Source organism: Canis aureus, chromosome 33, assembly GCF_053574225.1.
Source record: "Canis aureus isolate CA01 chromosome 33, VMU_Caureus_v.1.0, whole genome shotgun sequence".
In the NCBI taxonomy this organism is placed as follows: Eukaryota; Metazoa; Chordata; class Mammalia; order Carnivora; family Canidae; genus Canis; species Canis aureus.
The window spans coordinates 28,399,681-28,413,288 of NC_135643.1; positions in this window are offsets into that span (position 1 = coordinate 28,399,681).

Here is a 13,608-nt window from a genome sequence, read left to right on the forward strand (position 1 = left end):
GCCTGCTCTTTTTTCCTTCTACATATGTGTCTCTGGGCAATTTCATCCATTTCCATAGCTGAAACTACCATTTCAATGTTGATTAATTGCAGACCTATTTCCAGTGCAAACTCACATGCCTAATGCCTACTAGGCATCTACGAATATTCCATGGGGAAAAGAAACAAGAGAGAAGACTGCACTAACATTTGTTGAACATCTACAAGGCCCCAGCACTTCAGACTTTCCTCAGTATCATTTATTACCCCAAATCTCTGCCTTACATATACTTCATGCTTCATGGCTCCACCTTCCACCCAACCACCAAAACCAGAACCTGAAGAAAAGTCAACCTAGACTCCATGTTCTCACCTGGCCACACGTTCGACTAGTAAGAAAACATTATAGATTCTGCCTCAAAAAACATAAAAATTTTTATTTTTTAATGTAATCCTTTGTCTGCATCCTCATGGCTACTGCCACCATCCAGGCCCTTTTTCCTTTTTACACGGGATTATGTAGCCACCCAACTCTTCTCCCACCCTCTTATCTTGGCTTCAGCAAGTTGTCAAAAAGGCAAATATAATCACGTCCTTCTCTTGGTTAAAATCTTTCAATGACCATCAAGTATCCTCACAAGAAATCCAGATTCATTTCCTGCTGGTCCCTTTGACACAGCATCAATGCTAATCTGCACACATTTTCCCAAGTATGCAACGTTCATTGCACAGGGCTTTTGTACATGTTTTTCTGATACCTCCAGAAAACTCTCCCTGTCTTCTCCTCCCCCTCACCTTCTCAAGTGGCCATTCTCTGTGATTGTACAGCTCTACAATAACATGTCATGCTGCATTCTTTTCCTCAGAGTGATCTCTTGGAACTTTTGAATTGAGAACTTCTTGAAATCAGACACTGTCTCTTTCACCCCTATGTCCCCAGCATCCAGCACAGTGCCTGGAACGTAGTAGGCTCTCCAAAGAAATTGAGCAAACAAGTTAATGTGCCCCAAGTTCCTTTACCCACCTGTGACATAGGAAGCTATGACATGTTTGAAAGGTCATAAGATGCATGGAGCAATGCATCAACTGCTAGTTGATACCTTGACTACTGCATACTCCTAATTGAAGTTCTCCTAGTCACTCAGTTATGCACAGTTAGGAGTTTTTCTCTCAACTCTTATACAAGCATATTTCTAATCAAAAGACAAATCTAGCTAATCAGAACAGATGAATTTTGCATAAAATTTAAGGTGCCTTTGTGACTTAGGATGGCAAACAGAGACTCAAAAAGAATGAAAGCTTTGGAGGTGATCCTATAGAAAAGAGTTGCAAAGCTAGAAGGAAGAAGGGAGGATGGGTGCTCTATTCTCTACACCACACTGCCTCCCTGTGGGAGTTTTCTGGGTAAGGATGTACCTAAAGAAAAGCAAATCCAGTTTTACATGATTGTAAAGTGGTTGTAGCCAGATTTTATGTCCATTTATACCAAAAATCCACTCCCAAATACTAGGTTATGAATGGTGCCAGTGGGGTGATTTATTTTCTGAAAGACTGATGCCCACTTTTATGGATCTGGAATAGAAACATTTTGTTAATTTAAGAATAAGTAGTCCTGGGAATGATTTTTTGCAAATGTCAAAACCAAGAAATGAAGCAACCACAGTCTAATTGTTTTCTTTTTACTACTTTGAATAATAATTATACTTTAAAGGTCTTAATCATTTAATTTACTTATGAGAAATATATAATCCTAAAATCAATGTCCCTAAAAATCAGAAATTGCAAAAGGAAGACCTTCCATTTGCTATGTACCAAACAGAACATTTTTAACTTAGTTTTTAAATTATTTAATTACAATGATCAAAAAATCAACATAGTCATTGAAATGAATGTTTCCTCCCTGCCTGGTAGCTCTCCTGAAGCAGAGATTGACAAACTTAAAAAACATCAGACACACTTCTTTCTGCAAGTTAAAATGGTACAACCAGTGTGAGAAACACATCAACAGTCCATTTTCATTTACCTGGTAGAAGTAGTAATTCAGGAAATGGAACTTTTCAAAAGAAAAAAATTTTATGTTTTAGGCACAAAATACATTTTTCGTGACCTCAAGACTTATTTATTTAAACATGCCCCAAGTTTCTAACAACATTCAGGCATCGTGGCAGAAAATGGTCTTAGTCTTTTGTTTCCACAGAAGGCTTTGAGCAATTTCCAGAAATGAAATAATTGCTCATGATCTACCTTAATACAAATATCTAAAGCCTCTGCTTTTGAATTTCCGGAAATCTCAAAAGTATTCAAATTCATGACTTGACTATTTCCTGACCAGTTCTCTTTGAAGTGGTTCTGGATCCACGCTATTATTTGAAAAGTCTGGCTGCCAGTAAATAGTTGCTATTTCCTTGATGTCTGTGGAGCTGCTTTCTTTCCTGTGACCTTTACCTGTGGTACCTCTTGCCGAGGCCTCAGATTCATGTACATGTCTGTGTGCTCTGGTCCATACATACGGTCCTTGTTAGATGCTTTTACTGCTTTTAATCTTAATGGGAGGAGAAATGTCCACAGCTTCGACTCCGCTGAAACTACATTTCTATTTTCTCCACAGGTCAAGTTGCTTTATTTACTATACACACACAAATAAAAACTTGAATAACATTTTCTTTTTAATGATGGGCAATGAACAGTACACATGCCATCCACATGACAAGCACATGAATTCTGCATTTCTGTACTAGTATTATTAAATACCTCAGAGATTAATAGACAATGGTGTGCATAATGTTTTCTTATGAGCAATCAGAGGCATTAATTCAAGACATTGCAAGAGAAAGAGTTAGCCTGAGGGGAAGATTAAGAGAAAAGAGAGAGGAGAGCTAAGGGAATCTGCCTGGCACTCTCTCAGAAAAGAGAGGCAGATACTTCAACATATTATAAACTCAAGCCAAAGGGGGAAATGGGATTGCTAGCATGAGGAAAAATGTGGAAGAGGAAGTAAAGCAAGACTATTTTCCATTTTCTCTCCCTTATACGTCTGGGCTTAAAAGGTACAAAAGAGAGACTACACTTCCGAGTCAAACCACCTGGACTTAATCTGGAACTTGTCACTAATTAACTGTATGACCTTGGCCGAGTCAACCTCCCTGGGACTGAATTCCCTTATATTTAAAATGAAATAATAATTAGATAATGACTAGATAAATAGGACTGTTTGGGTAGTAAAAATCAAAAGCACATTCAGGGACAGTTGGAGGCCATTCACGGATGATTCAAGGGGGATTGACTTGAGTCTCTATTCTCATTTTTTTTAATCGGATGTTGAACACAATTTTTACTTTTTAAAGAAATACTTCACTATTCTTCATTAGGAAAGAAGGGAAGAGATGGGAAGGAGAGAAATAGAAGCAAAAGAACTAGCCCAGAACAGAAATAATTTGTGGGTGAGGGAAAAGATAAGGGAGAAAGCACCAGCTCGACAATAGAGAGACAAGGCAGGAGACCCAGGAAAAGGGAATGCTTTGAGACCCAAAGATATAGATTGCCATGGCATATGCAGGTAGCAATATGTTCTTTGGTACTGATAAATCTGACATGTAAGGAGCTAGAGAGGAAGGTTTTCTGTGCTAAGAAACATGGACTTAATCCTGTCATCAATAGGACTCACTAGAGGGTTTTAAGCAGGTTAGCAAAGTGGGTAAGAGCATGGCCTCAGAAGCCAGACTGCTCAAACCAAATCCTAGCTCAGTCACTTGCCGCTTAGGTCATTTGGGGAAAATACTTTACCATTCTGTGCCTCAGCTTCCTCATGCAGAGAGTAGGGATGCTATTAGCACCCACCTCATAGGGTGGTTGTATTTGTCTGAGTTGATGCATACAAAGGGCCTAAAGTGGTGCCTGGCACAAAGAAATCACTCCATAGATAAGCCCTGTGACTATTACAATCAAATTTTCAATATATCAAGGTAATTCTATGGGATGTTTCTTAAGGTCCTATGCGTAATTCATGTGGAGAATTGAGATGAAACTATGAAGCAGGTGTTGGACTAAGTTTGAGAATTTTCTGTAAATAATATCATATTTTTCTCCCTCTGAATGAATAAAGCAAGTCACAATGACCTGTTGAGACTCAGAGAGGAAATATGTTTGGGATTGAAAATATACAATGGATTAGAACTTATTTATACTGGTCAACATGACCTAACCATAGAAATGTTTTTATTATATCATTCATCAGTAAAGTTATCTCCCTAAATCAGATTAATCACTGGAGGTAAAAACAACTATCCACTAATCATCTGTGTGGCTTCTGGGGTAAATAAGCCAATGAAAATGAAGACATTCTCTTGTAATATCCAGCTGCTGAAGAGATGGTTCAGGAAGAAGCTAGCTTTGGATGCTAGGATGGAGCTAAAGTTGGGAAGCCATCTCTGAGAACCGGGTCCTGTGAGCATGGGACCCCTGTGAAGGATATACTGTCAACCTGCTGGCATGATGGCTCAGTACCCAAGCCACTCCTCTTGCTTTCCCTGGCCAGTAAGTATGGGAGCCTGTACAATGAAGCCATGAACTAGAAGGGAACTTTAAGCCTACAAGATACATTTCTATTGGGAAGAATGCATATATCCAAAAAGACCCAACCTGGGATCACAAGAGAAAGAATGGGAGTGTAGAGGGAGATGATGACTAATATCAATTTAATGTTTTCCCATGTATGGTTTCCTGAATCCAACAAGTAGGTCTCCTTTCCATCTTTAAATGTCTGGAGTAAAGAGCAGTAGACTTGGTCCAATCATACATGTGAGCTAGGGAGAATTGAAATAAGCTATCTCTCAATTATTCAAGTCACTCAGAAATAATTCTGATAGTATTAAGTCTACAGCTCTGATGGATTTATTGAAGGCAGGAAGACCAGTTAACAAATTATCACAATAGTCCAGGCAAAAGATCATGAGGAGTTGAACAATGGAAGTGAAAAAAGCAGATTTAAGAGTCATCTGAGGGAAGAGGAGCATGCTGCATGCAGAGCAGTGTGGGCTAACACTTGAGCTTGTACACTCTGGAATCAGACTGAACAGATTCCAAATCTCAACTCTGTCACATACCAGCTGCATGAGCTTGGACAGATTATTTCACTCTTCTGTTCCTTAGTTCTGTCATCTAAAAATGAGGTGCAAGATAAATCAGGCCAGAACTAGGACAGAACAAGTATAAAGCCCATACTTGCATAACCCTGAGAGTGGGCTTCCTTCAATTTTATTCCCTAGGCACCTCACTTGATTCATCCTAGTTCCAGCGCTGATAAAGAATACTGACTTCATAAGGTAATAATAGTGATTAAATAAGTTAACATATGCAAAGTATTTAAAAGCACTGCTTCTATGTTTAAGAACATATAATAAATGCTAGATCATTAATTGACACTATTATTGATTAGGTTTGAAGGGTTAATAAGAGGAAATAAAATTTTAGGCGGACTCTCATTTTTCTGGCCTAGGTGTTGTGATGAATGCTGTTGTCACATGCCAAAGGAGAGAGAGAGAGAGGAGAAAGAACAAGCTGAGGCAAAGGGTAAATTGATGGTTGGATTTGAGGTATGTATGGAGCAATTGGGTGCAGATTACCAGCAGCAGTTAAATAACCATCTCTAGGTACCTTATTGGCACCTAAAAGTGAGGATTAGACATACACTCTCAATAAGAGTGAAAGATGCCTTGGTGGCAGCAACAACAGAAGTGGATTATATCACCTAGGAAGCCAAAGTAGGTACCTAGTTTGTTCTGGGAAAGAAACCTGACAACTTCTTACCAGAATACCCATGAAGACATAGAAAGAGACAAAACCTCTCAGTACCCTGAAGCAGGCCAAATAAGCAACCTAATTCCCTAATTCCAGAGTCCAGAAGTATTTCTACTTAAAATCAAGCCAAACCCATGAAATAGACCACCAGTGCTAGATCTCCTTTTGCCTACTTCCCCAAAAGTCAGTAGGAAGATTTTTCATTCTGGAAGTCAGGAAATATCTTAGTTGCAGTGCATGTATGGAATTGTAGGTTTATTTCTCCCTGTCCTACTGACTTTACTAATACTAATACTTGGGTTTAAGAGATATAATGAATAGTCTATTTCAGTAAAACCAACTGTAGTCAACTAGAGGCTATAAATCTGTGGGAAATGGGCTAGCTGTGCACATTCACTTGCCTTTAGCACACTGGAGGAGACTCCTCTAAAACCACTTGGCCACACATCTTGCTTTGTGAAACTCTAAATATGGATAGATTTATCTTTTGAGAACACAGAAAATATAGAGCTTTATAAGGGAAAATTCTTCAGTCTAAGGAAATGAAACTTTTTAATGAAGACTCAGATGATCCATACTGCAGGAGGCTGGAAATATTTTAGATATTTTGGTATCTTTAGCAGAATTTAGGGAGATATTGTCTCTAACAGACAAGAAGAGACTGAAAGAAAAAAAAAAGAAGAGAGTAAAATACAAAAAAGTAAGATAAAATATATGTGGTACGGAATGATGGAAAGAAATGAAACTTCAGGGATCCCTGGGTGGCGCAGCGGTTTGGCGCCTGCCTTTGGCCCGGGGCGCGATCCTGGAGACCCGGGATTGAATCCCACGTCGGGCTCCCGGTGCATGGAGCCTGCTTCTCCCTCTGCCTGTGTCTCTGCCTCTCTCTCTCTCTCTGTGTGACTATCATAAAAAAAAAAAAAAAAAAAAAAAAAAAGGAAATGAAACTTCAGTAATATATATCCTTAAAGAAGGCAGTATTATTGAAATGTTGAAAAATCAAATCAATGTTATAAAGGAAAAATTTGAAAAGATCTACCAGAGATTAGATTTTTTTAAAAGACAAAGAGATAGTGATAAAGAAAAAATAGCATACTCGGAGAAAAGAAAACAAAGATTTAAAGTAAGAATTTTAGCATCCTAAACAAAGAGATTATCATAACTGGATCCCACACAATACTTAAAAACATAATTGAAGGGGCACCTGGGTGGCTCAGTGATTGGGCGTCTGCCTTTGGCTCAGGTTGTAATCCCCGGGTCCTTGAATCGAGTCCCCGCAGGGGGCTCTCCGCAGGGAGCCTGCTTCTCCCTCTGCCTATGTCTCTGTCTCTCTCTGTGTGTCTCTCATGAATAAATAAATCTTTAAAAAAAAAAAAAAAAAGACTGAATTTAAAAAAACTTTGTTGACTTGAAAATAAAACACCCTGAGTTCTCATATGAAGAGACACTGTATTTTGGTAAACTCAATAAAAGGATATAGCTAAAATACACTTGGCAAATTTTTGAACGGCAAAGAAAAACACAAAAGGTCTACAAGAAAAGAGAGGATATTTTTTCAAAAGAATAAAGCTCCATTGGTCATCAGATTTACCAAAGAACACTTAATGCCAAAAAGAGAGAAAAAGAAGAGAGAGTCTATAGACCAAAACTCTTATGTTCATCCAAACATGTAAAGGCAATAAAATATATTCTCAGTGATACAAGAGCTTAGAAAACACACTATTCAAAGATCTTCTTGGAAAATCTTAGAGACTTCTAGCAAATACAATCAAAATTAGAGATAATCACTGTCTGTGAGGATTTCCGTGTTCTGTCTCAGAAATACAGATGGATGATGCATGGTCAGGTGGATTCTGCTGCCTGGAGAGGAAAGCTTGATTGTGCTTCACCCAGCTTCTACCTGCTGCTTCCTCTCCTTCTCCAGATCAGGAAGTTGACCTTGTGCCACCCTTTATCCCACAGTTCATATGAAACCTATTGCCATCATTGACAGCACATAAAATAATTGCTGATCCTATTCTGCTACCTCCTTGCAAATAATAAAGGAAATATTTAAATGATTAGACATTGCGGTGAGAGAATAAATAAATTCTTTTTATTTATCCTCCAACCAAGAACTGCATAAGGCAACATATTGATTATTTCTATTGCAAAGGTTACTTGAGTGATGATTTTCTATAACACTAGAACCCATATTGGCCAGACAAAATCGTTGGGATTTTTTTTCCTTTACAAAAGATTAATAGAACTCGTGCTGTAGATGTTAACTTGCCAAGCACCTCTTCCTGCTATATCTTAACAGTAAGGAAATGCACAAATGCCAATTGTAGCTATCTCTGGGGGGATAAAATTAGTGGGGGTTATCAGTGTGGATGATGACTAATCAGTGACATCAAGGAAGTCAAAGGAGAAAACATAATCAGATTATCAGATATTGCAAAGGCCAAGTATACCATGACTTAGAGGTCTCTATTGGATTTGACAAGGCAAGAGCTGTGTCAGTAGAATTGTGGTCACAGAAATCAAATGGAATAATTTGAAGAGTGAAAGGAAAGAGGAGAGAGGTAGGGTCTTGAAAAGTTATCAGAGGTTGAGTGCTCAAGGTAGCTGTCATGGGGCAAAAGGAAGGGTTCTCATCCAAAGCATCTAAAGCAGTATACTGTTGGTTTCATATGCAATTACCATTCTTCTCTTGCCTCTTAAAAATCATCCCCAGGGATCCCTGGGTGGTGCAGCAGTTTGGCGCCTGCCTTTGGCCCAGGGCGCGATCCTGGAGACCCAGGATCGAATCCCACGTCAGGCTCCCGGTGCATGGAGCCTGCTTCTCCCTCTGCCTATGTCTCTCTCCCTCTCTCTCTCTCTGTGACTATCATAAATAAATACATTAATTAATTAATTAATTAATTAATTAATTAATTAAAAAAATCATCCCCAGTATCTTTTGGAAATCTATGTGGTTTCAATGAATCTTACTCTAGTTTTCTATGAGAGTGGCTCCCATGGCCCTCGACCGACCCAATCAGGGCATTCTATTCTCCTGACACAGGGACTGGTTCATGGGCAGATATTGGGTCTATACTGGTCCAAACACAGGGACAATAAATATTTTTGTCAGGAATTCTAGGCATGGTTGCCAGTGCTGCCTATGTCACCCTTCTAAGAGCTACATTATATTTCATGTGAATTGTGCCCCCTAGAATGGGAACACAGTGGCCCTGAGAGATGTTCTCTCATGCCCTAGAAAAATGTACTGTGAGGATACCATCTTGTTTGTGGCCTGAAGAAAGAGAGGAGAAGGACAAAACCAGTATGTGAAAAAGCTGAGTGACTTGAGGAGAGAGTAAGTCACAAAGCAATACAGCAAGAACCTAGACCAGACTTCCACTGCAACTGTCCTATCCATATTTTTTCATTAACATGAGCCCATAAATTTTATTTATTAACCCAATTAGAGTTGAGCTTTCTATTATGTACAATAAACATTATTCTTTTTTTTTTTAATGATATGATACCTTCCTTCCTTGTTGGTTCTTACTGCAAACATTCTATGCAAGGCTTAAGTTCCTTTCCCCCACCCCCAAACAAGCAGGCAAAGTCACCTACATTCTCTAGAAGAATAAAGATTAAAATTTCATAGGACATTTCAGGAATTTACCCATGCCTGGGCCAGGAAGGAAGACAAGGCAGGGCTTTGAAGCCCATCTTATAGTAAAATCAGTTTTGCGTCAGCAAGCATCCTGCGGTTTTTCTTCTTTTTCCCATCATGTACATAGTCCCTGGGGAGATGTCCAGGTATAAGGACCCCTAAGTTCCCATTCTCCACATTTCCACTAGAGTAAGCCTGTGTTCATGTCTCACTTAATGCATTTCTTACCTTACTATTAGTAAGCTTTCCATTTTCTTCTGTATATGTATTATCTTTGTGTACTATTTTATCAGTTCAGGAAAGTTTATTCTGAAAAAAGACATTCAGTTCAGATTTATTTCCATTACATCATCATAGACAAATGAGTGTCTTTTCCACTGGACAAAATTTACTGAATATGTCTCAATTTAAAGAATTAAAATGAAAGGAAAATGTATGTTAAACCAAAAAAGAATTTAAGAAAAAAAGGCAACCCTCAAACCCCAAAAATAAGACTCTCTATGCCACACTCTGGAGGACATTAGCATAATCCTCCCTACTCAACTTTTGCCTTTAATCATACTTTGTCTAATGGGAGGTTCTCTCTCCTCATGTGAAAGTTGTTAAGTACATACAAGGTAAAATCAGCCCATATTTTCTTGATCCTAATACTTCCCAGTAGTCTAATTTGCAGAGGCACAAGGCCATGTTCAACATGAAGTACAGCATAATGATTCCCTCCCCTCTGAGAAGACAAAATTACTTCAAAGTGCTACTCAGAGAGGGGAGGGGGGAAACTTCGGCTTGATTTCTAGCTATATAGTCATTTACCTACACCATACTCCCCTCCCAAATACACATACATATACACACATGCACACACATACACAATAATGAACATCCAAGAAATTTTTATCTGGACCCAGGAAAACAGCTTCTTAAAGACTTGGGGATGAGTAAGTATGGAAAATAATGTGTCATCCATGCATTAATATCCAGAGGAAATTCCACTACTAAATCTGTTCTGTCATTATGAGCTGAAGAGATTATATTCTACAGCCCTCAGAAATGTAGTTACCAGCTGGACTGCTAAGTAGTCTACTGGATATAAGGTAGGTCTCAGGAGAATGACCTAGATATATAAAAAAACACAGTGAAGAATTTTTAAATTGCTATTGTTGAAAAGACACAAAAATGATTGCTTGCTCATATTAACTTCAACATCACTTTCTAGAGTACAAATAACCTTTAGAGTATTTTAATTTTTGTTTTTTTAATCACACTATTTTAATCATATAATACATTTAGCATTTGACTACTGATGTCCGTTTTACAAAAGGTGCTCTCCTATAGAAACCTTGGGTACTATACAAATCAGGTACATTTATTTAGAGTGTGACATAAGACCTCTGAATTAATTACACTGAATTCTATAAAATAGATTGATTCACTATTAGCAATAAAATATAGGAAGATACACTTACCAGATTTACTAATATATCTCAAGTTTAATACTAAACTATTTTAAAGGTTTTTAAATGTTATCTATTCTATATTTGTGTTAACCCAGGCACTCACTAACTTTCATAATACCAAGAGCCAAGAAGAAATTATAAACAAATATTTTTAGAAAAGCAAACCACTGAAGAATTAAATTGTCCAAAGAAGTAAGGCACCTTTGGGGTACCTGGGTGGCTCAGTGGTTGAGTGTCTGCCTTTGGCTCAGAGCATGATCCTGGGGTCCTGAGATCAAGTCCTCCATCAGGCTCCCTGCCTACGTCTCTGCCTCTCTCTCTGTCTCCCATGAATAAATTTTACAAATCTTAAAAAAAAAAAGAAGGAAAGCCCACATTACCTATTAAATTTAACATTAGATGCTGGTTAATGACTCCTTTTTGGTGGAACATTAATTACATGTAACCTATGCTCTTAAGAAAATTATGACATTATGTGACTCAAACATGAAATTCTGCTGGATGGTGCCAAAGATGTTTTCTTTCCTTTCTTTCTTTCCCAGGAAAACACATTTGAAAGTCGTTTTTAATAGCTAGTAATCTCTATGATAGTTGTAAGAAAAAAAAAAAAAACAACTTTACTGCATCCATATGGTGCTGTTGGGCTTCTCTACACTCCCGAGCAGGCAGTTCAATAGTCTAACATTAATCGTAATGGCCCATCAATAAACACATTCCGTCCTACTCAGATTCCATCCTACTTAGAAATTCAGAATTTTATATATATATTTTTATGTATAATTTATTCTTCTTCACTGAAAATCCTAAAATCAATATCTACTTATTTCAACTGGCAGTAACAAGCTTAATCGATTTCTTTGCAGAACTTGAACCCATGATTAAAAAGATAAAATGTGAAGTTGGTACTTTGTGAAAATGACAGCCTAAAAAAATTACACTAGTATTTATTTAGTTAGCCTTGATTGCTGTAGAATAGCCTAGAGACCTCCAGTCCCATAGAAAGAGAATTAGTACTAAAGCATGTCTTGTCCTCATAGTTTGGAGATGTTTTTATAGGAAAGCTAAACTATGCAAATGTTGTGTAGTCTTTGTGTCAAGTTGGAGAAATAATAAAAGAAGCAATAGAACTGATAAACCCAGGCCTAATGTCCATGTGCCTAAAGCTACACACTTTAATATATTTGTGTAAAATAAAATTTTAACCCCAAACTAATAAGCTAAAAGATGTATTTGATATAGAAATGGCACTTATGGCAACCTGTAAGGTCAGCATGTTGGGAAGAAAGTTTGGAAAAATGTATGCTCAAGATCATTCATTGCAGCATTGTTCTCAACAGCAAAAGACATGTATTTGTTAAGTAGTTATGGATATTGGTTTTTCCCACATGCCTTATCATTCATGGGAATAATCATCTGATTTGTTCATCTTTAGTTTATATAGTGAATTATTATACCAGTAAATTTTTAAAACTTGAAAATTATTACATTATTGAACTGACCTACATTTTGTTGAGGTTTGTTATTTTATTGTGAAGATGGACTTAATTGCTAATATAATGGTGTTAGACTCAGGTGAATAATGAATATTTCCTTTAAATTTACTTAATTTTTATATTCTGTCCTCATCCATACTTGCACTGCCCTCACCTAAGTAGTATAAAGGGCTCGGAGTCTTACTAAGGACCAAAGCTTTGAGACAGGCTCGTTAAACCTCAACTATTGTTCCCCCAAGGCTCTGTGGTCTGCCCCACCTACTCCCGCAGGTCCAGCAGTGGTTCTGCTGCTCCTCTGCCACATGGAATGAGTAGAACAATGGTAAAGCCAGACTATATGCAGATGTTCCCCAGGAGCAGGAGCAGGGACAGACCTGTGCAGTTCATGGAACCCATATGGTTTCATTTCCCCTCCCCAGCCCCAGCATTTCTTTAATGGTAGTCTGAGGGAAAGTCTTCCCATTTCTGAGTTCCACTTCCTTCCACCTCTCCCTCCAAAGCCCCCTAACAGATCACCTCAGCAGCCCCCAGCTTTTAGAAGCCAGACCTGGAGGGCACCTGGGCGGCTCAGTGTTTTGGCACCTGCCTTCGACCCAGAGTGTGATCCTAGAGACCCGGGATCGAGTCCCAAGTCGGGCTCCCTGCATGGAGCCTGCTTCTCCCTCTGTGTCTCTGCTTCTCCCTCTACCTATGGCTCTGCCTCTCTGCTTCTCTCTCTCTCTCTCTGTATCTCTCATGAATAAATAAATAAAATCTTAGAAGAAGAAGAAGAAGAAGAAGCAGCAGCAGCAGCAGCCGCCGCCGCCAGACCTGGGAAAGAAGTGCCTGCCAGGCAATTCTGGCTTTCCACAGACTTCAAGTACAGAGCTGGCCACCTGCTCTATTGTAAAGGGAAAAATTAGATGAGAAAAAATACATAAGTTAAAATGTTTTGATTAAATGATTCAAATATGTCAAAAAGTCTCCTATCACATTAGTATTTTATTTAATAAACTGTTATAGATATTCATAAAGGAGACTCATCTGTGGTTTCCTTTTACGTGCCATCTTTGTATAGTTTTGGTAGCATTGTTATAATAGCTCTTAAAAAAAGAATTTAGAAGCATACCTATACTCTCTGGACTCAAATTTAAATAGGATTGGAATTATAAGTTCCTTAAAAGTATGCTAAGATAAACCCATAAACTCATCTGAGCTAGGAGAAGTTGACATTTCAAAATTTATCAATATGTTCCATAATG